The sequence below is a fragment of the Carcharodon carcharias genome, chromosome 1 (assembly GCF_017639515.1).
Source record: "Carcharodon carcharias isolate sCarCar2 chromosome 1, sCarCar2.pri, whole genome shotgun sequence".
Taxonomy (NCBI): Eukaryota; Metazoa; Chordata; class Chondrichthyes; order Lamniformes; family Lamnidae; genus Carcharodon; species Carcharodon carcharias.
The window spans coordinates 113,499,291-113,522,408 of record NC_054467.1 but is presented as its reverse complement, the minus strand read 5'-3'; the positions used below and the strand labels follow the sequence as shown (position 1 = coordinate 113,522,408).

The 23,118-nt window shown below is 46.3% G+C and overlaps 1 protein-coding gene across 3 annotated transcripts in view; it reads right to left on the bottom strand.

Annotated features, from left to right (window-relative positions):
• LOC121282837 (complement C1q tumor necrosis factor-related protein 7-like) overlaps window positions 1-23,118 on the bottom strand; it is a 67,151-nt gene that overhangs the window by 3,618 nt on the left and 40,415 nt on the right. The window lies entirely within an intron of this gene.

The window sequence follows — 23,118 nt, the reverse complement described above, 5'->3', positions numbered from 1 at the left end:
GGTGGGGGGGAGGGGGTGAGGGGGTATTGTTTGTCCCCCACCCCTCCTCTCCTCTCTCATTACAGAAGTCAGTTTCAAACTGACCAATTGAAAAAAAGCCCACCCTGGAGCAATAAGCTGCCGGGGGTGGCCTAAACCAACTCACAATGGGACTTCTGTCCCTGACTGGGAGGAGGTCCCACCCTTGAGACCTGCCAATCAATCTGATTGGCCGGCAGCACCAGAACTCAATAATGGGCACTGCTGGGACTGCAAGCAGGCCCATGAGGAAGAGCAAAGGATCTGGACTGAGGTGAGTCCCAGGCTTTTAGGGTGGGGAGGGTGAGGAGGTGGGGAGGCACAAGGTTGGGGGTATCATCTGGGGGAATACTCCTGATGTGCACAGGGCACCTCTCAAAAGGTGCAACCCCTTCCTTCCTGCTTTTCAAGCAGCTGTGCTAATACAACTGAGTTCTCACTCTTGCTTGCCTATGCCAACTATTATGGCGGTGGGCCGCATAATATTTGGGTCAATTGCTTTGTTAACAAGCTCAATTGCCCGTTCATTTTTTAAAATATAAATGGCTCCCCTGCTGAAACCACACCCAGTGGGGGGACTGAAAAATCCAGCCCATCAAGCTGAATTTGTATGAAACAAGCAGATATTTCATGAGATCAGCCTGAGCTTCCACTGTAACACTCAGATGTTGTATGCTTCTGCCTGTGCTGCAATAGAAGCTGGGACATCATCCATTAGATGGTGCACCACAGTTAGGTCCACAAATGCTGTCATGGAAACACAGAATCACAGAATTTTATGGTGTAGAAAGAGGCCATTCAGCCCATCGTATCTGCACCAGCTCTCTGAGCATTTTAACTTAGTGCCAATCTCCTGCCCCATAACCCTGCATATTGTTTCTATTTAGATAATCATCCAATGCCCTCTTGAATGCATCAACTGAACCTGCCTCCACCACACTTCCAGGCAGTATATTCCAAACCCTAACGACTCGCTGTGTGAAAATGTTTTTTCTCACCTCACATTTGCTTCTTTTGCAAAATATTTTAAAACTGTGCCTTCTGGTTCTCGATCTGTTTACAAGCGGGATTAGTATCTACTCTGTCCAGGCCCCCCATTATTTTGAAAACTTCTATCAGGTCTCCTGTCAGCTTTCTCCTCTCCAACTTCTCCAATCTTTCCTCATAACTGAAGTGTCTCATCCCTGGAACCATTCTTGTAAACCCCTTCTGCACTCTCTCCAATGTGTTCACATCCTTCCTATAGTGTGGTGCCCAGAACTGTACTTCCACCAGGGAAAGGATGGGCTCCATGCTCTGCACAAAGCCCTGTGCAAAGTTGGAGTTGGATACCTCTGTGCTCCTTAACAGTGACAGCAGGCTCTCTGGCAAGCTTGCCAATGCACCAAGTATTTCATCATGCATATCTATCAGCCTTTTCCTATACATTGCCTCATCAAAGACCTCATCTAAGACCTCTGCAGTAGAAAACATCTTTGTCCTCGCCCTCTGGGAAGCTGGCATAAATACTATCCTTTCTCCCTGGCCTGGCTGCAGCGCACTCATGCCTGGTGATTTATCACTTGGAGATCCTGCCTCTACACTACCCTTTGAGATATGCACAGTGCCAGTTTCTGAATTAGTAGCTGCAAGCGTCAGAGGAAACTAGGGTGCTTCTTCCTCACAAAGGCCTGCTGTTCCTCTGGGCCTTATCCTCAGGCAACGGCAGTTACGGACATATGAAATAGGATCAGAAGTAGGCCATTCGGCCCCTTGAGCCTACACCGCTATTCAAAAAGGCCTTGGCTGATTTGTTTATGTTTTGAATTTTATGTTCCCATCTACCCCCAATAATCTTTGATTCCCTTACCTAACAAGAATCTATCTACTTCTGCCTTAAAAATATTCAGTAATCTCACTTCCACTGCCTTCTGAGGCAGAGAGTTCCAAAGGCACACAACTCTTTAAGAGAAAAAATTCTCCTCATCTCTGTCCTTTAAGGCTGACCTTTAATTTTAAAATGCTGTCCCATAGTGCTGGACTCACCCATAAGAGAAAACATCCTTTCCATGTCCACCTTGTCGAGACCATTCAGGATCTTATACACTTCAATCAAATCACCCTTCACTCTTCTAAACTCCAGTGGAAACAAGCCAAGCCTATCCAATCTATCCTCATAAGACAACCCGCTCATTCCAGGTATCAATCTAGTAAACCTCCTCTGAACCGTCTTCAACGCATTTACATCCTTCCTTAAATAAGGAGACCAAAATTGTACACAGTATTCAAGATGTGGTCTCACCAATGCCCTTTATAACTGAAGCTTAACATCCTTACTTTTATGTTCAATTCCTCTTGTAAGAAAGGCTAGCATTCCAGTAGCCTTCTTAATTTCTTGCTGTACCTGTTCAGTAACGTTTTGTGGCTCATGCACGAGAACACCTAGATCCCTCTGCACCTCGGAATTCTGCAGTTGTTCTCCATTTAAATAATATGCTGCTTTTTTATTCTTCCTGCCAAAGTGAACAATTCCATATTTTCCCAAATTATACTCCACCTGCCAGATTTTTGCCCACTGACTCAACTTACCTATATCCATCTGCAAACTCCTTATGTCTTTTTCACAACATACTTTCCCACCTATCTTTGTATCATCTGCAAAGTTGACTACCAAGCCTTCACTCCCCTTATCTAAGTCATTGATGCAAGTTGTAAAAAGTTGAGCTCTTGGGTATCTGATAGCATAAATGCACTAGGGGAGTGTTGGGGAGATGGAAGGGTGGCACTGGGGGGAAAGAAAGAGATGCATGGTTAGATCCTCCGCAGCTTGTACATCACACCAGGTTGGACACGGCACGAGGGAGACATCAACCAGAGGTGGATCAGGCAGGAGCACACAATCATTCTGGATGGTTTCAGCAACACTGGTTGCCACAGCCTCAGCGATTACAGCATCAATTATGTCAAATGCAGTCTGCTCCAAGGGGGTGAGGACAAACAGCTATAGCTGTCCTCTGCAGTTCATTGCTGCTGTTATAGACCATCCTGCTCTGCAAGAGAGAGAGAAGTGTGTCAGTGAGTGTGTTGCAAAGTGTTTGAAATGCCTGTCATAGCTGAGGATAAGTGGAAGCAGCAAGATGTGTGTGTAAGAAGCTTGCGGCATTCGTGTGCGTGTAAGGGTGGAACGTATGAGTATATGGCATGTGTTCTGATTGCCCTAGATTGCTGATTGAGGGTGTTGTTATCCTTCCTCCTTTCAATGTCACCTCCTGCACTAAGAGCTCCAGAGCTGCATACAGAAACCTAGGAACCCTCTCTCTGGCCTAGCTGCACCATTCAGGTTTCTTCCTTCACCGAATGTTTAGGATTGGGGTTAAATCTATTGCATGTTTATAATTGATTATGGAACTTAGGATTTAAAATAAGATCTCAATTATACTTGGTTATAATAGTACCTAAAAGGGACCACCTTTGTGTATAACATTCTTTCATGGTTAAATTTCCTGAAGAGAAGGATTCTGGTTTCATTGCATGTCGAACGAACCCTTATTTCAATGGATTTGAAGGAATGTTGCATAACCTTGTGACTTGTCTGATTCACATTTATTTATGTGAAGCAAAACAGCAGATAGTTCATGAGGTCTTGGGCCACGGTGTACTTGTATTGAGATCAACACACATATCAAGAACAAAATACATTCTTGTGTGTTATCTAGTGAGGTTATACATTGTGAGTATTATTTAACATACTTAAATATAATTTGCAATCATCAAAATATTTTATACAATTTGCATTTCACTTGTAAAAATGACCAATGGAAATTTAATTTCTAATGCTACAATGATTTCTAAAGTTTGAACATTTAGCTTTTTAATATTTTTGATGAGTTTCTGTACACAGCAATGTGAGGGATGTCAGTTTCAGAAAATGAAACATCTTTAATCACTCAATATTAGCATCATGTATTCCAAGGTAATTAATAGCATGTCTTTTTTTAACTGAGTGCCTTCTATTCCAGTGTTGTAAATACTTGAACATCACTGGGTTCTGAGCATGACTGTCAAAGCTATGGTGGCCAATCAGAAGAACCACAGAGGAAATGTCCTCTCTTTGTGCTTTGTGCTGAAGGTCAGATTTTGCTGAAAAATAATTCTACCTGAACTACACACACCATTACTAAAATAAAAATCAGCCAGCAATTGTTGCAAGGATACCCTGTGAATTGTGAATCAGCATAAGTCACTAGCCAATTTGCTCTAATCTGCATTAGCTTTGCGAAAATGGTATCCCACATGTAACCTTCCCATTATTTTCATAATGTTGCTGAATTTACACTTTAAAATTCTCAATGGAGTCAAGCTCCAACAACACTCAAGAAGCTTGACAGTATCCAGGACAATGCAGCCCGCTTGATTGGCACCCCTTCCACAAGCATTCACTCCCTCCACCACTGACTTAGAGTGGCAGCAGTGTGTACCATCCACAAGATGCACTATAGGAACTCACCAAGGCTCCTTAGATAGCACCTTCCAAAACCATGACCACTACCATTTAGAAAGACAAGGGCAATAGATGAATGGGAACTCCCCTCCAAGCCACTCACTATCCTAACTTTAATCTATATTGCTATTTCATCACTGTCGCTGAGTCAAAATCCTGGAACTCCCTCCCTAACAGCACTGTGGGTGTACCTATGCCACATGGACTGCAGCGGTTCAAGAAAGCAGCTCACCACCACCTTGTCAAGGGCAGTTAGGAGATGGGCAATAAATGCTGGCCTAGCCAGCGAAGGCCCACATCCCATGAACGATTAAAAAAAGATTAAACTTGCCACAGAAAGTTAAGGCTTGTAATTAACAGTATATGTGCCCTTTTAATGATGTGATAATTGTTAATCAAACTTTCTTGCCCAGAAAGTGAACAATTATAAGTGTGAAGTCTCCAGTTAATGGCCAACCAGCGTGAATGCTCAGTGCTGCCGGGGTAGGGGTGGGAAGAGGATGGGCATCGATGTAACCAAGGGTGTGGGTGAGCGCTTCGAGAGAGCTCCTGGAAGACAGACAGCTGCCCCAGGAAGCTGAAGACCTTCACAGACTAAAGGACATGACAAAAATGCTGCAAAATATGTCCACGCAGCACAATCATTCACCTGAAAGCAAACCTCATGTAAAACCAGTCCCCAGGTATTTCCTTTTATTTCATTTCCTCACAGAGATTTCATCCCACCCTGGATCAAGGTTTGAGCAAAAATGCGAATGCCGCCTGGGAGAATGGCCCACCACCAACCATAAATGTGGAAGGGCCATGTTAAATCATTGTTAATTCCATCATTAATCAGCTTAATTGCCCACTTAATTGTCGGCGGGCGCGTGCAGCACTCATCGCACACGCGCGATATTTTGCTCAGTGGGCACGCAGGCATGCCCGACCTCACCTCGTGCTATTTCATGTCCATTCAGGCCTCCGCCTCTTTTCTCTCTCTCTTAATATAATCTTTATTTTCCTCTTGTTTTCTCTTTCTGTACCTGATTTGGCATTGAATTCACCCATAGTAATTTGCCCTTCTCAGTCCTTCTGCTGTTTATTTCTCAACCCTTTAATCTCATTGATCAAGGTGATACACTATTTGTCCTGCTGTTTACCAAGGTCTCAGATACTCTGTTGCCCTTGCTGCACTGTTATCAGTTTGTACTTCCAGTAAATTTGAGGGCAAAAAATTTTAAAGTTTAAATGTTCACAAACAGGTCTAACAGGGCACACTGGAGGATGCCTCAATCCAGATAAATCTGGCTCAAATATATTTTACAGCTAGAGATGGGAGATTTTTATCCCATAAAAAAAAGATTTCAGGCCCTGAAAAAATGCTATCTCCAGAAAAATAATTTTCTACCTATACAAAAGTGCCCAGCTCTACAATTGAGTCATTCTTTGCTAGTTTAAAACCCAGATCTTGGAGATTAAATAATAACATGCAATTGACTGTGTCACTTAATCCTTCATATTGCAACATTATAATTGACTAATTTACTTTCTGAAATGTTGCATTGTGTACAATTGTTATTCTCATTTTGTAGTTTATATAGAATCCATAAAATACCTTCCTGTTGCATCCAGCATCTCTTGCTCCACTTCAGCAACTGCTTGGCACACAGAGCAGTTAGGAAGCCCATTGTAAAACGCCTTCTCACCTTCACCCTCAGTTACACATTCCATTTACACTGAAGATCAAAAGGCTTCACAAAATTTGGTGATTTTGACTGGTTGTGACAGGGAGATGATCTGCTTCAGCACTTCTGGTTGATGTCAGGAATGCATTTTGTGAAATTAAGCACCGCAAGCTCCTGATTTTCTATCCATTCATCTTAATGTTCAGTTTGCTAAGATGCACTCTTGAACCTGAGAGATTAGGTCATATAATTGCACCCAGTTTATGAGCCTACAACGGCACAAAATGACAAAGTTATTGGGAAGGCCTGAACCTGATTTGCAAGTGTGCCCAGGCCAGTGTGGCTATGCCCTTTATTTAGGCAGCCATGATGGCCATCTGACTTGAGCCTCACTTCAATACTTTGTCATGCCCAGTATAGGCATGTCATATTATGAACTTTCAGTCAATACTTTTTAAAAAATGGATACAAACAAGCTGTTAATATGGTTGCCACAAATCATGTGACTTTTGGCATTTGGACTACAAGCAGTATCAAGTTTCTGGCAAATACCTAGTTAAATATGGACATAGGTGAGGGTACCTTACAGCCATTTGTGGAATTCACATATCTCATTGTTTAAGGAAGAGCCAACACCTAAAGACTATGCAGCTTCCAGACTGCCTGTATCCATGTCTCATACTGGACAAAAGGGAAGACTGAAACTCAGTGGCCACTATCAACTTCCCATCGTATCACAATAGCTTTCCCCATCCAAATTGGATTGAGTAGGCCTCAGAAGTGTTCCAAAGTCATGTGATCATGGTTTCAGGGACTGCAACTTTATTACCCAGGGCCCAGCTGACCCACCATAGCCAACAGTCGTCAGCCAGTCTGAGAATCAGAATCTGAAACTAGCTGCAAATCATTAAGCAGTCAAGGTATTAACCTGTTCCAGTTTCAAAGCTCATCTAAGAACCAACTTCTGGATATCCACCTACAAGAAACCTTGCAATCTGCTGTGGACCCTTCACTTTACAAAACCCTCATTTCAACTTTAAACCATCAAATCCTTTCAAGAAACCACAGGCCTGGCAGATGGCAGACCGGAAATCAGAAATCAGAGACCAAATTAACTGTAATCTACAAAACGGCATGATATTTATCTGTATCCTAACCTTGTGAGTGTGTTTGTGTGTGTGAGAGTGCATGCGTGACACTGTGTTAATTTACAGTAAGTGTATGGGAATAAATAACTTTTTTTTATTTTAAACTCATTAACTTGCTGCTGAATTATTTAATTGGAATGCACACTCCAAGGGTAAGAAAAGATATACCTCTTTCCATACAGAACATACCGATTATTGGAAATAAGAAAGCTAATGCCTTCTGTCTGTGATAACTTATTCCCAAAATTGGTTAAAAAAAAAGTAATTGAAGCTTGTGTTACTATTCCTTCAGCCCCTTCAGTGGCCCAAATAGCAGGCCTTTCACTGAAGGCCTTGGAAGAAGCCAACAGCTAAGTTTATTTTAACTTACCGTACTGTAGCTCCAGGAAAAGCGGACTGCCTGCCAGCCGCCTACTTTCCAAACCACCATCCCACCCTACGAACATCAAGTGACTCCCCAACAGCACCACCACAATCCCCCCCCGCCAAACCCCTGCCTGCCCCAGCATTCACCTGCGCAGATGCCTGCTGAAATTTGAAAGACTCTCTAATGTGACACCTGAGGACAAAGTTAGGACATCCTTGGGCCTCTGTGTTCTGGTGCACCTTGGTTGTGCATCGCATGATTTCAGTTGTGAATGAATTTAGGTTCTGTTATGCCAATTTGTATCCCCCATATTTACTCCATTGGCAATAATGCAGCTAAATTAAGCAGAAAAAAACAGTAGTCAAGAAAACATATAAAGGAAAAAGATCAAAATAATTACCTGTAAAAAAGGGACTATGGGAAAAGGAATTCCTGCAATAAAGGGCGGCATTTTCCCAGCCGCTGGTGGCGGGTGTGAAAGGTGGCGTGTGCAGAAAATATGGTGGGACCCACTTCACAACGGCGTGAAGGCTGGTCGCAATTTTCCGCTCAGCCCGCCAATGGTCAGTGGGCAGCTAATTGTTATGTATTAGCGTATAATTAAAAGGCCATCCAGCCAGGGTCTTGGAACCCCTCCGTATCGGGCAACCTCATGCAACTGCTGAAGGTGGAGGGGGGGTCAAATGCTGCCCTGGAGCTGCATCCTGTGCACAGGCAATTGAGGTGGGGGGCAGAATAAGCAAGGGAAGTGGTCACACAGTAGAGACACCTGTATAAACTGACCATGCCTCAGCAACTAAGACAGATCAGGCGCAGCCACAGTGATATGAGTGGGGTCAGGCTTCTAGTCTACCCGCCCATGCAAGCATCACGGAGGAACCAAAGGGCCGCCAAGCGCTCCATACCATACTCCCTACCCCCGCCACACCCCCCTACCGTGCCCCCCCAATCCCCGGCACAGACTTTGAGTCCACCACCACTTTATTGGACCGCGGAGCAGTTGTACAGTCTCCTCGCCAATGCTGGCCATGTACCAGTCACTGCTGGAGGTGCTCACAGCCCCTTGCAATCTCAGCATCCCAGTTTGGACCAGTGTCCCCCATGTCGCAGGTTGACAGGGCAGACATGCAGCGCACTCATCTCTGGCCATCCAAGGGGTGACCAGCACTCTCCAGGAAGCATTAAGGGGCAGTCACACAGGGCCAAGATAAGTGCTAAGTACAGCCATAACCACGTCTCTCTCTCTCTTTAATGCTGCAGGAGGACCACGTCAGGATCATGGATCCTGGTGACCTAGCTGTATGCATGATGTTCTACACAGACCCTAGAAGATGGAAGAGAGAGCGACTGAGGGTCCTGGCCATGCAAAGGCAGAAGCAGAAACCTTATGAAGAAGGAGCAGCAGGGGCTCCTGCACACGCTGCCCAGGAGCAACAGCGAGCCATGGCTGGTCGGCACCTTGCGACACCCAGGATCTATAGACTACGCCCGCCATTCCTGCAGATGTCTGAGAACCAGTGTCACAGATGGCTGTGCATGTCTTGGGACCTGGTGCCTCACATCTGCCACTTACTGCAGGACTTGGCGCCAAGGGGACATGGAGGGCATCCACTGCCAGTGGCTGTGAAAGTGACTGCAGCGCTCAATTTCTATGCCAGTGGCTCCTTTCAGGGCTCCACAGATGACCTTTGTCGGATTTCACAATCTGACACCCACAAATGCATTCACGAGGTCATGGATGCCATCTTCTCCATGACACACAACTTTGTGCATTTCGCCCAGGACTGGGACAGCCAGGATACAAGGGCCATTGGATTCACTCTGATCTTGGGATTCCCACAGGTACAGGGTGTGATTGACTGCACTCACAGCTCAGGCCTTCATCGCTACGCTTAGTGGACTTCATCAGCCACATGGGTTTTCACTAACTGCATGTACCACCAGAAACGCATCCTGCATATATGTGCATGGTTTCCAGGGTTGTGCACGATGCCTACATCCTGAGTCGCTTGCAGATCCCTGCAGTCTTCCAGGGTCCACAGAAGCTGCAGGGTTGGCTCCTTGGGGATAAGGGCTACCCACAGGGGCCATGACTGATGGCACCTGTACGACGGCCTCTGACTGCAGCAGAGTGATGCTATAATGAGGCTCATGCAGCAGCTCACAATTTGGTGGAGCAGACCATTGAGATGCTGAAGATGCGGATCCGGCGCCTCGACCAGTCTGGTGGAGCCCCGCAATACAGCCCACAGAGAGTGTCACGCACCATCGTCGTCATCTGCTATGCCCTTTACAACCTGGCACTTCAACGGGAAGAGGAGCTGGCTGTGGAGGAGATGGAGGAGATGCATGTCTCCTCCGATGAGGAGGGCGCCGATGGGGATGAGGGTGAGGGGGTTCTCGGTTGTGATGATGACGGGGATGAGGCTCTTGCACTGGCCAGACGATGCAGGCGCCCTCGGGAGGCCCTCATAGCTGCCAGATTTGTGGAGGATGATGACGACATGCAGTGAGGTGTCCCTGTAGATCCTCACATCGCAGTTGTGAACGTTTGACTCCAGCCTGGCTTATGGCTGCACCAATACTCTGTGAGAATACTTCTGTCATGGAGATGCAGTGGAGGCTCCAATAGTTGCTTGATCGCAGGAGGATGATGACAACATGCATGAGGACACTCCGTATATGTTCACATAGCCTCTGAGAATGTCTGAGTCCTGTCAGGCCGAGGTCAGCGCGCTTGATGATCAGGGACATCTCAGAGACGCAGCCATGAAACTTTTGATACATTGGATGCTGTGTCTGCTTTCAGCAACTCAGCCCTTCAGGAGCTGGTGCACAGCATCACTGGTCACAAATGCTGGTGTGATGGGGACCAGCCCTTAAAGATGGTGAGAGCACACAGAGAGAATGAGAGAACTCTGTGGCACCTGCCCACTACATTCTGGCAGCAATGACCAGCACTGCCGAGGTGCAGGCACCAGTAATGTTTCCAGGGAGTGTGAGGCTGGACCATCCAGGAAGTGTGGGGCTGGTCTGAAGGCTGCACAGAGCACAGGGAAGAGGCCCTGGACTGAGAATACCTGCCATTATCTTGTGCAGAAAGGTTTCACATCTGAGTGACAAGAACACTGCTTATCAGAACAAAGAGCCACAGGCAGGGAGACATTCTTGGGAGTTTATTGACAATAGTGAACAGTATGTACAAGCGATCAACACCTGTGGACAGGCTGTGCAACTACTTTTACCTAACATTCCTAACCCTCTTGGTGGTCCCCGGACATCTACAGAAGAGCTGGAGGCAGCCTGCTGACTGTGACTGGGCTGAGACTTGGTGGGCCCCGGCCAGCTTTCGGGGTCCTGCTGTGTGGCAGGGCACCCTCTTCAGCCTATGAAGCTGGATCTGCGGAGGTCACAGGAAGAGGGGGGTCAGATGGGCCAGTCACTCCCAGAGTCATCTGGGTGGATGGACCCGGACTGTGCATCTTCTGATCCTCCTCCCCATGGGCGCCTGAGGGTCCCTGGCTGACTCCATGAGTGGAAGGGGCAGCTGGAGTGAGATCGAGCTGCCCAGCACCCCTCTTGTGTATACACTGTTGAAGGCCAATTATGGCATCAGTGATGGTGTTAAGACCGCGCAGCAGTGCAGGAGTGACATCCTGGACCAAGGTCTCCATGGCGGTCACCATCCTGCCAGTGTTGACATCGGTGCATTGCAATGCCGGCGCTATCACCTCAGCCTGAAGATGGATGAACTCCACCATTGTGCCTTGCAATCTGAGGTGTTCAGTGGACATCCCTTAATGTTGTTCCCGAGCTTGCCTTTGCAGCTCCAGCAACTGTGACATGCCCGAGTCCAGAGGCTCGTCAGCTGACTTGGAATCATCGTTCTGGTCTTCAGGAGTTCTCTGAGTGCCAGGGACCTGGAAAGTCCTTGCCTCCCCCTGCTGTGGATCAGAAAGTGCAATGTGCTCACCAGATTGTGATTCCCTAGGTTACTCTAAAGCTAGGTCCCACTGGGGTATGTGTCTCTGTGGCGGTGAAGGGTGTGGGTGATCGCTGTGATGGGACTTCAGGGAGGGTGCCTCCAGATTCCTCTTCAGAGGTTTCTTCGGAGCTTGATTGGAGGCCCTGGGTCATGCACTCTGTCGGCTGTTTGGCAGATGTGCCTGCGAAAGCAAGGGGAGATAAATTAGTGCATGGCAGTGGCCTGTGAAAGAGGACACATCGCTCACGGCATGGTTGTCTGATGGATGTTGCACTGCTGGATCCTCACTTGGTAGAGCAGCGCCAACCTCACCGTCAGCACAGGACTGGTCCCGGCCATTGCCGGCCAGCTGGATGTCTCTGTTTTCAAATTCTGTCAGAACTTTGAATTCAGGCATCCCTCCACCTGTCTGCGACCTTTCCCTCCTGTTGTGTACCAATTTATCCTGCATGGATAAAGATGGGGAGAGTGTATCAGGTCACCTGCTGGGCCAGATGATAAGTATGCCTGACCTGTGTGGGTGGTGAGTGGTCCCATGGACAGGATGAGGACAATGAAGGTGTGAGTGAAAGAGTGAATGGTGATGTCCCTTGCACTGGCAGTGAGTGAGGGCTCTGTGGATATGTGATGAGTTTGTGAATGAGAGAGTTGGGAGTGATGAGAAGAGTGACTTACCCTGGTGGAAAGGAAGAGATCATTCATCCTTTTGCGGCACTGGGTGGCTGTCCTCCTCTGCAGGCCGTTCGCGCTGACCACCACTGCCATTGCCTCCCAAGCCGGGTTGGTGACATTGCTACCCTTCCTGCGGCTGCAGTCTTATTGACTTTGCTGGCCATTTCTCCCAGACAGCCGTGGTGAGCTGGTGACGATGAGCACTTTGCTGGCAGCTGCCTTTTAAAGATGGCGGCCGGCGTGATGCAAAAGCGGGGTGATGGCGAACGGGCGAATGACAGCCCGCCCACCATGGAAATGGCGTGTTTTGCGGGCGTGAATATATATTAAGGCGGGCTCTGGAAGACACGGCGTGAAAACCATTTTCATCAGCGGGTAGGACTCCATTTTATCCGCCCACTAATGCACTTAGTGCAAATCTGGGAAAATTCGACCCAAAGTATTATTTGTGTTGAACTGCTTTTAAAGTCTCGTGAAAGACAATCTAATGTATAAATTGCTCTTTACATTTTAGCAGTGTAATAGGATTTCTAGTTGTAGCTGCAATAAGTTTCACAGATTTCCAAACAAAAAAATATTATGAGCACATACAGCATAATTAGGATTGGCAGAATAGTCATTTAGTGAGATATGACTCTATAGAGTCTACAGAGGGATATACACAGGTTAAGTGAGTGGGCAAAGGCTTGACAGATGGAATATAATGTGGGAAAATGTGAGGTTATGCACTTTGGCAGGAAGAATAGAGGAGCTGAATATTATTTAAATGCAGAAAGACTGCAGAAAGCTGCAATATAGAGGGATTTGGGGGCCCTTGTACATGAATCATAAAGGGCTAGCATACAAGTTCAGCAACTAATAGGGAAGGCAGATGGAATGTTGGCCTTTATTTCAAAGTGATGGAGTATAAAAATAGGGAAGTCTTGTTAAAATTATGCAAGGTACTAGGTAGACCACACCTAGAATACAGTGCAAAAACAGAATTACCTGGAAAAACTCAGCAGGTCTGGCAGCATCGGTGGAGAAGAAAAGAGTTGACGTTTCGAGTCCTCATGACCCTTCAACAGAATACAGTGAACAGTTTTGGTCCCCTTACCTAAGGAAAGATATACTGATATTGGAGGCAGTCCAGATAAGGTTCACTAGGTTGATCCCAGGTATGGAGGGATTTTCTTATGAGGAGAGGTTGAGTAGGTTGGGCCTGTCCTCATTTGAGTTTAGAAGAATGAGAGTTGACCTTATTGAAATATATAAGATTCTTAGGGGGCTTGACAGGGTAGATGCAGAGAGGCTGTTTCCCCTTGTGGGAGAGTCTGGGACGAGAGGGCATAATCTCAGAGTAAGGAGTCACTCGTTTAAGACAGAGATGAGGAGGTATTTCTGCTCTCAGAGAGTAGTGAATCTGAAGAATTCTTTACCGCAGAGGGCTGTAGAGGCTGGGTTGTTAAGTATATTCAAGGCTGAAATAAACAGATTTTTAATCAGTAAGGGAGTCGAGGGTTATGGGGATAAGCCAGGAATGTGGGGTTGCGTTTTATCAGATCAGCCATGATTTCATTGAATAGTGGAGCTCCTACATCTTATGGTCTTATGGTCTTACACATATTAAATTAGCACTACCTTCGTCAGGGGTGCCTTCCAAATTTTGTGTCTGTCTTAGATAATCTTTCAGTGCCGGCCACTCCTGTACGTAATCCATGTGTCTTATGTTCAGGGCTGTGCCAGCATTGCACATGATCTCATTATACAACAGCATAGCCTGGGTGTAACAATAGGATGTGCCCTCACACGTGCTTCTCCAATCTTGGCACACATGTTTCCCACTGGGCCTATGTCCTCATCTCTGCAATGGAGTTATTCTCAAAATTGCGTTTATTGAATTTGTTAAATATTTATAGAGCTTTTGGAATAGCTGTGATCAAAGCAACTTAGACTAGACTAAACATAGCAGAACCAGAAACACATAATAAGAGTAACAAGAAAATGTCTTAAACATCAGGGATGAATCAGTATCTGATTATTGTCCACAGACTTATGGAAACAATTCCAGCAGTTTATAAAAGCCTAAAAGCTGTGCTCTTAATTATGAAGAAGAAATGTGCATTTCTTAATCTAGATAGTGAATACTCCTAAAAACTAGCTAGGAATTACAACAAATTAGTCTCCAGATAAAATAATTGATATCCATCTAAATGAGGAAATATCTAACCAATAATTGTCACAAATGGTTCAACAATGCACCCATAGGCAGGTGCAGATACACAGCTGACCCAAACGAGCGCCCCAGCATCAGCACGCTCTTGTGCCATATTGCGGTCAGCGGACACACCCAGGAGTCGAAAGCAAGCCTGCCAACAATTAAACAGCCAATTAAGCCCATTAAAAAGCCAATTGTCTCGAACTTTAAGTTGCCCGTTCAATTTTATGGTCATCGCACAGCCAACACAGGCAGGCGGCTATTGCAATTTGATGGATTTCTCATTCCAGGGCAGGATAAAAGGGGACCGGAGCGCTGGCAGTGCGAGTACTTAAGAGTGTAGGTGAGGGTTTGCAGTTGGTTTGTTTCTGAAAGTTCATAGCTTTTTCTGTGTTTTCTGCTGGACACTTTGCATTGTTAGCTATCTTTTTGAGAATTCTTTTGTCTCTCCAACTTTCTCAAAGGCTTTCTGCTGAGTGCACGCTGAATGCACGAGACTGCCATTTGCTTTGCAGCAAATGTGTACAGTGTACTCTGCTGGTGGGACCTCCTCTGAAGAGGACGAGATGGGCAGTAGGGAGAAGAGGCCAGGTGTCCACAGGCAACGTCTCGGGGAGCAACCTGTGGGAGGATAGCCACAGCCACGTGGGGTGCAGGGCCAGCAGGGAGTCCAAGGCGGAAGGGTCTGCACAATACGCCACTATCCTGCATCCAGAGTCTAAAGGCAGCGCTCCAGCTACCTCAACATGTCTGAGATGCGGTGCCGAAGGAGGCTCCGTCTCTCTAGGGAGACTGTAACCTCCATACGGGGGATGATTGGGCTGGAGATCGCCTCCAACTGTGTGGGTGGCCACTCCATGCCAGTGGCTCTGAAGGTCACAGTGGCCCTTAACTTTTTCGCCACCGGTTCCTTCCAGGGGTCAATGGGGGATCTATGTGGAGTGTCCCAATCAGCTGCCCACAGTTGCATCAAGCTGGTCACTGATGCTCTCTTCAGACGGATCATGACCTTCATTCATTTCTGGGCCGATGAAGCCAGCCAGGCTGAGCGAACCAAAGGCTTCGCAGAAATTACAGGGTTCCCCCGCATCCAGAATGCTATTAGCTTTATTTTTGTGGCCATCAAAGCGCCAGTGGGTGAGCCAAGTGCCTTCGTGAACAGAAAGTGGTTCCATTCCACGAATATGCAGATAGCTTGCGATCATAACACACAGATTCTGCAAATCTGTGCAAGATTCCCTGGAAGCACCCATGATGCCTACATCCTGCGACACTCCCAGGTACCGAAGTTGTTCATAGCTCCAGCTCAGCTGTATGGTTGTCTCCTGGGTGACAAAGGGTATCCCTTGAAAAGGTGGTTGCTCATGGCGCCACTCCGACACCCAAGGACAGAGGCGGAAGAGAAGTACAATAGGAGTCACGCCTCCACAAGGGTGGTGATTGAGAGGACCTGCTGAAGATGAAGTCCAGATGCCTGGATGGATCAAAGGGGAGCTCTGCAATACCATCAAGAGCGCATGATGCTTACGGTCATTGTCTGCTGCGCTCTGCACAATCTGGCTCTGTCAAGTGGAGAGCTATTGGAGAATGAGCGAGGCAGCTCCATAGGCCACTGAGGATGACTCAACTGATGGTTCTGATGAGGAGCTCGGGGAGGTACAGGGTGAGGACGTGGAGACGTGAAGAACCTTCAGGGAGCAAGAGACACCAGGGAAGCCTTGATTCTTCACATATTCAGCTAGGCACCCAAGGCATGACTTAAAACTCATGCCAAGGGCACCTCCTCCATCCTAAACATTCCTGATGGGGCCATACTGTGACCCTAATGTCGAATCACACCTCTGTAATAAAGTTTGCAACCCTTACCATCTACCATAAGCTGCTGTCATCCTGAGCTGATACTCAGTCCATGAAAACAGAATCAATATTTATATCATCTCAAGAGGAGCATCACATTATATAGTGTTAACAGTCACACAGAAATAAGATATAAAACTGATCAAGTGAAATAATCTCACCCATGAAAACCACCCCCCTTGTGCTCATAGCGACTTAAGCTTACAATTGCGAGTGCTGCGCCTTGGTGCCTCCATCCCCCTTGCTGGCAGCGACATTAGAGGCAGCCTGCTGACTGTGATGTCCTGTCGGCCCTGATGACCTTGGAGGTCGCCCTCTGACTGGCGGAACCAGTGCAGGCACTGCCTTGGAGAGTGCATCCAGCGCCATGGCTGAGCACTGCTCAGTTGTTGCAGCCTTATCAGATGTCACGGTCACTGGCAGAGGGCGGAGGAGCTGCTGCCATTGTCTGGAGTGCTCTGCCAGAGTGACAGCTCTGACAGCAGAGAGATTGGTGCCTCATCCATCTCTCAGGCTGGCAGTGACCTGCTGAAGCTACAGCCTGTGTGAGGGCTTGCAGGCCTGAGCACAACCCAGAAACCCCTGATTCTGTTCCTGGAGCTCCCTCTCCATGAGAGTCACCACTCTTTCAATGGAGGAGGCTGTGTACTCAGAGCTCCAGATCAACTCATTGCTCACACTCTACATGGACTCCTCCAACAATGGGGGAGACGGTGGTGTAGTGGTAATGTTGCTGGACCAGTAATCCAGAGGCCCAGGCTAATGTCATGGGGACATGGGTTCACATCCTATCATGGCAGCTGGTGGAATTTGAATTCAGTTAATAAATCTGGAATATAAAGTTAGTCTCAGTAATGGTGACCGTGGAACTATCATCATTTGTTATTAAAAACCCATCTAGTTCACTAGTGTCTTTTTTATTTAGTGTATAAAATTATGAGGGGCATAGGTAGGGTAGACAGGAAGGAACTTTTCCCCTTGGTGGAGGGATCAATAACCAGGGGGCATAGATTTAAGGTAAGGAGGTTTACAGGGGATGTGAGGAAGAATTTTTTCACCCAGAGGGTGGTGGGAATCTGGAACACACTGCCTGAAAGGGTGGTAGAGGCAGAGACCCTCATAACCTTTAAGAAGTATTTGGATGTGCACTTGCGATGCCATGGCATACAAGGCTGTGGGTCTAGTGCTGGAAATAGGATTAGAATAGTTAGGTACTTGTTTGACTGGCACAGACTCGATGGGCCGAAGGGCCTTTTTCTGTGCTGTAGACCTTTATGACTTATGACTCTTTAACACAGAGACCATGGCATGCAAATCCTCAGGCATCACCGCCAGATTCTCCCCTGCATCCCGTTGGACATCCAGCATCTGCTGCCTGATGGACGACTTCAGAGACTCATCACCAGGTAGCAGTGCATGTCATGTTATCATACCTCACCCTTTAATGCATCCAGGCCAAGGGGATAGATTTCCCAGTCTGGGCAGGCACAGGTTTCAGCACCATTTGGCACACACACTCGTACTCTCCTGAGCACTAAGAGGAACAGCCATCCACATACCTCGATACAGTTCCATGCCAACTCAGTACTCACCCTTGTAGCATGCAGAAGATAATTGAAGTGTTTGTGGCACTGCACCCATGTGCGTCGGGCAATGCCATGCCCTCTTACTTCAGCTGCCACCTCTGTCCAGGCCTTCTTGGTCAGGTGCGGGGGCACCTCTTGCCATCCCTGGGCATTGAGACCTCACGCCTGACACTCTATGCTGGGACAAGATTGTCCCAGCACTCATCAGAAAAGCAGTGGAAAGAGTGCCCACTTGGCAAACCTTCCCACGTGGTGTGTCCAGCAGGTGCCACTGACATTGATGCTTTCAGAGGGCGTTCTGAAATGTATAGCTCCCTCTGTGGAGACTGACAGCCTTCAGGGAGCTGACTCCGGTGTTTTTAAATCCCCCACTGGGTCCCGATTGGACCCAGCACCCGAAAAGCATTCATCCCCGCACAGCCCAAAAAACCAATTAGAGGTTGCAATTCATGCTGGGCGGGTCGTAATTGGCCAGCCAGCATGAAATCGTGTTTGCTACCCCAATTTTCCAGGGATTCCACATATGCTTCTGGGCCTGCCGATAGCGGGCACCCGACATGCACAAATTTCAGGCCATAAAATAAATGTGCTCATAAATCCAGTTGCTAGGCAATGTATCTATGGTGCGTGCTTGAAAACTAATGGACAATGTAGTGAGAGTGGCAATTGTAGAGGCACCAGCCATAATTTTTCAGTTTTTCTTAGGCTCGGGGTGGTGCCAGAGGACTGGAGAAATGCAAAGGCTACACCCTTGTTCGAAACAGGGTGTATGGATAAGCCCAGCAATTACAGGCCAGTCAAGTTAATATCATTGATGGGGAAATTTCTGGAAACAATAATTCAGGATAAAATGAATAGTCACATGGACAAATGCAGTTTACTTAAGGAAAGTCAGTATTTTAAGGGAAAATCATATTTAATTAACTTGCTGGAGATTTTTGAAGTGGTAATGGAGAGTGTTGATGAGGGCAATGCTGTTTATGTGGTGTACATGGACTTCCAAAAGTGGTTTGCCGCAGTGCCGCACAATAGACTTGTGAGCAAAGTTATAGCTATTGGCAAAAAGTGGACAGTAGCAACATGGATAGGCAATTGCCTGAGTGGCAGCAAATATGGAGTAGTGGTTAATAGATGTTTTTTCAGGCTGGAGGAAGGTTTGTAGTGGAGTTCCCCAGGAAGTCAGTGTTGGGACCCTTGTTTGTCCTGACCTAGACCTTGGTGTACAATTTCAAAGTTTGCAGATGATACAAAACTCGGAAGCATTGTGAACCGTGAGGAGGATACTGTACAACTTCAAAAGGTGGAATGGGCAGACAGATGGCAGATGAAGTGCAATGCAGAGAAATGTGAAGTGATTTACTTAAGTAGGAACAAAGAACAAAGAAAAGTACAGCACAGGAACAGGCCCTTCGGCCCTCCAAGCCTGTGTTGATCATATTGCCTGTCAAACTAAAACATTTTGCACTTCCGGGGTCCGTATCCCTCTATTCCCATCCTATTCCTGTATTTGTCAAGCTGCCTCTTAAACACCACTATCGTACCTGCTTCCACCACCTCCTCTGGCAGCAAATTCCAGACACTCACTACCCTCTGCGTAAAAAACTTGCCCCGCACATCTCCTCTAAAGTTTTCTCCTCTCACCTTAAATCTATATCCCCTTTTCCACCCTGGGAAAAAGCTTCTGACTATCTACTCTGTCCATGCCACTCATAATTTTGTAAACTTCTATCAAGTCGCCCCTCAATCTCCGTCGCTCTAGTGAGAACAATCCAAGTTTCTCCAACCTCTCCTCATAGCTAATAACCTCCAGACCAGGCAGCATCCTGGTAAACCACCCCTGCACCCTCTCCAATGCCTCCATATCCTTCTGATAATGTGGTGAGACAATATAAAATAAAGGTACAACTCTAAAGGGGTGCAGGAGCAGAGAGATCTGGGTATATATGTGCATAAGTCATTGAAGGTGGCAGGACAGGTTGAGATTGATTAATAAAGCATACAGTATTCTGAGGTTATGTTGAACTTGTATAAGTCATTGGTTCACCCTCAGATGGAGTACTGCATCTAGTTCTGGGTGCTGCGCTTTAAAAAGGATATGAAGGCACTGGATAGAGTGCAGAAAAGATTCACGAGAATGGTTCCCGGGATGAGGAACTTCAGTTATGTAGATAGATGGGAGAAGTTAGGATTGTTTTCCTTAGAGGAAAGAAGGCTGAGCAGAGATTTGATAGAGGTATTCAAAATTATGAGGGGCCTGGACAAAGTGGATAGGAAGAAACTGTCCCCATTTGTGAAAGAATCAAGAACACGTGGGCACAGATTTAAAGTAATTAGTAAAAGAAGCAATAGCGATATGAGGAAAAACGTTTTCACACAGCGAGTGGTTAGGGTCTGGAACACTCTGCCAGAGGTTGCAATGGAGGCAGGTTGAATTGAAGCATTCAAAAAGTCAAAAAGAAAGAATATTCAGGGCTGTGGGAGAAAGCAGGGAAATGGAACTAGGTGAGTTGCTCATTTGGGGAGCTGATGCAGAAACGATGGGCCAAATGGCTTCCTTCTGCGCTGTCACACTTCTGAGGTTCATTTCCAACCATGCTTGCCCTAGCTCTACAGGAAACTAGCAAGATGTGGCCATAAACTTAGGCTTACTTTTACAATTAAGAAAATAATTACCATAAGGACACGTAATGAGCAAATTGCTATCATTTGGTGAGATTAAGTGATGTCTATTGGTCTGAACATGAATAGAACCCAATAGGATAAATTTGAACAGTTCTGTTTAATGTTGCTCAGTTTTAGTGAATTAAATGAAATTTCAGTGTATTATATTGCTTGGAAAGTTTTGTGTGTTGACTTTAATTCAGCTTTAAACTTGTAAAAAAGCATGCTCGACCTTTAACATACTTATTCATCTGTATTATGATGTTTATCACCACCTGGCATAGGCTGTCTGCAGCTTGTGGAATTCCGTTACAGAATCCCTGACTGAGTTCAGCATCCGGAGGGTCTGGAGTCAACAAAACCGCTTCACCGTATACTAGCTAAAGATCAGTGAAAGTGTCGATATGGCTTGTCACACGGTCTTTCAAGAGGCAGCAATATTGTGGGCGATAATTCTGTATAAAAAAAAAGAGACAGGTTGTGTAGAAATTATGGTTTGGAAAATGTTGGACTGTAGCTTTAAGAACAATTCTGTGCTGTAAGATCACGCGATCTGTGTAAACCAATGTGTTAGCAACCCAGGGAACCTCTATGGAGGGGAGTACTTCTTAGTTATGGGGCAGAATTTAGCCCGTATTGGGCGGGCTTGGCAGGGGCGGGTGGGAGTGGTCAGGAAGCCGACCACTGCCCGCGATCAAGGCTGGAAGGTGATTTCATGCTGTGCGGGTGGGGTGGAGGTGGGGCGGGGGAGTGCAAGTGGGGCGAGTGCAAACTTTGCATATGGGCGCAAGTGTGCACTTGAGAATCTCCCTGAGGCACAGAGCTGTCTCAGGGAGATGAAGTGTTTTAAGAAAAAAAAATTAGAAAAATGTTATAAAACATGCCCCCTCATATGATTCTGTCACATGAGCAGGGACGTGTAATTAACTAAATTTTAAAATTTTTATTTGCTTTAGGAAACTTCTTCCCGCCCGTGGATGAGGTTTCCTAAAAAGTGCAAAGGTCACTTGGCCTTTTCGCCTGCCCGTCAACCGTAGAGTTGGACAGGCAGTGAAGAGTTTCTTTTAATTATCTTTTTATCTTAACAGCCTTTCAATTGTTGGCGTGCGCACTGCCAACTCTGGCGCGTGTGCTGAATGAAATATCACGCTTCTCTGCGTTGATGTCAGGACGCTCACTTGATGTCAACGCACACCACTTTACGCTCGAGCGGGTCAGGTGTGTGCCCACCCACTGAGGTAAAGATTCTGCCCATGGGGTTTGATGAACGTGTGTAGTTGCTACTGCTGTCTTGTAAATAAAGCCAAATGTTTCCACTAAGAAAAGTTGTCTGAAGAACAACTCTATAACAAACTGGTGACGATTGTGAGTGTTTAAGTTAGTTAAAAATAACAGAAGACATACTCATCCAAAATGCCACAGTTTAGCAGAATCGATCCCTTTGTGCCAGCCACAGAAGATTGGTCTCAGAATATAGAATGTCTTGCATTCTTCTTTCAAGCTAACAAAATCATGGGGGAAGAGAAGAGGAGAGCGATCCTCCTACGTGCTTGTAGGAGAAAAACCTACTGTTTGATTCCAAGCTTGACAGCCCCCAGTGCCCCAAATTCATAGACTTTCAGTGATCTGGTAGACCTCATTAAGAGACATTTTCAACCCAAGCCCTCAGTCACAATGTAGAGGTCCACGTTCAATTCACGAAGTAGAGCCCCGGGTGAGACAATCGCTACCTATGTGGCAAAATTAAAGCAACTAATGGAGTATTGTGATTTCAGTGAAACTCCAAATGACATGCTCATACATCATTTAGTATGTAATGTGCAGGAAGACACTAACGCTGCGAACAGTTTGGCTCAGTCTGAAACAATGGTAAAGGAGGAGGAATGGATCCAGTGACAAGGATGTGCAGCGTGTAACAGAGGTTAAAGATGATGGTTTTAATGCCCTCAATGTTAAAGTGGATGAAGTTATAATTCATCCAAGCAGGAAACCAATGGTTTCTCTAAGTTTCCCACTCACCTGCAGTGTGGGGAAGGGGAGTTCTGAGGGTGTTACAGTAGGGAAGGGGAGGAAGAGTCCAGCACAGGGGAGGCCTAAATCTTCCTTCTCCTCCTGACCTTACAGAGGAAAATTAAAAGTTATCTAAAGGCCTTCTTTATCTTGTTGATCCTCTTCTCACTGATGTTCACTTGGTGGGAAAGCCGCAGAAGATTCCTCACTCAGGTCAAAGTTACAATCACAATCAAGGGGCGATGATGTGATAGGCCTTGATTAATATGTGACAGAAAAGGCAAATGCTAGAGATGCTGGAAATCTGAAATAAAAACCGAAAATGCTGGAAATACTCAGCAGGGTAGACTATCTGTGGAGAGAAGCAGAATTAACATTTCACATTGATGATGACTCTTCATCAGATGAATGGTATTAACTGATGTGAAATAACTCTGTTTCTCGCCACGGATACTGCCTGACCTGCTGAG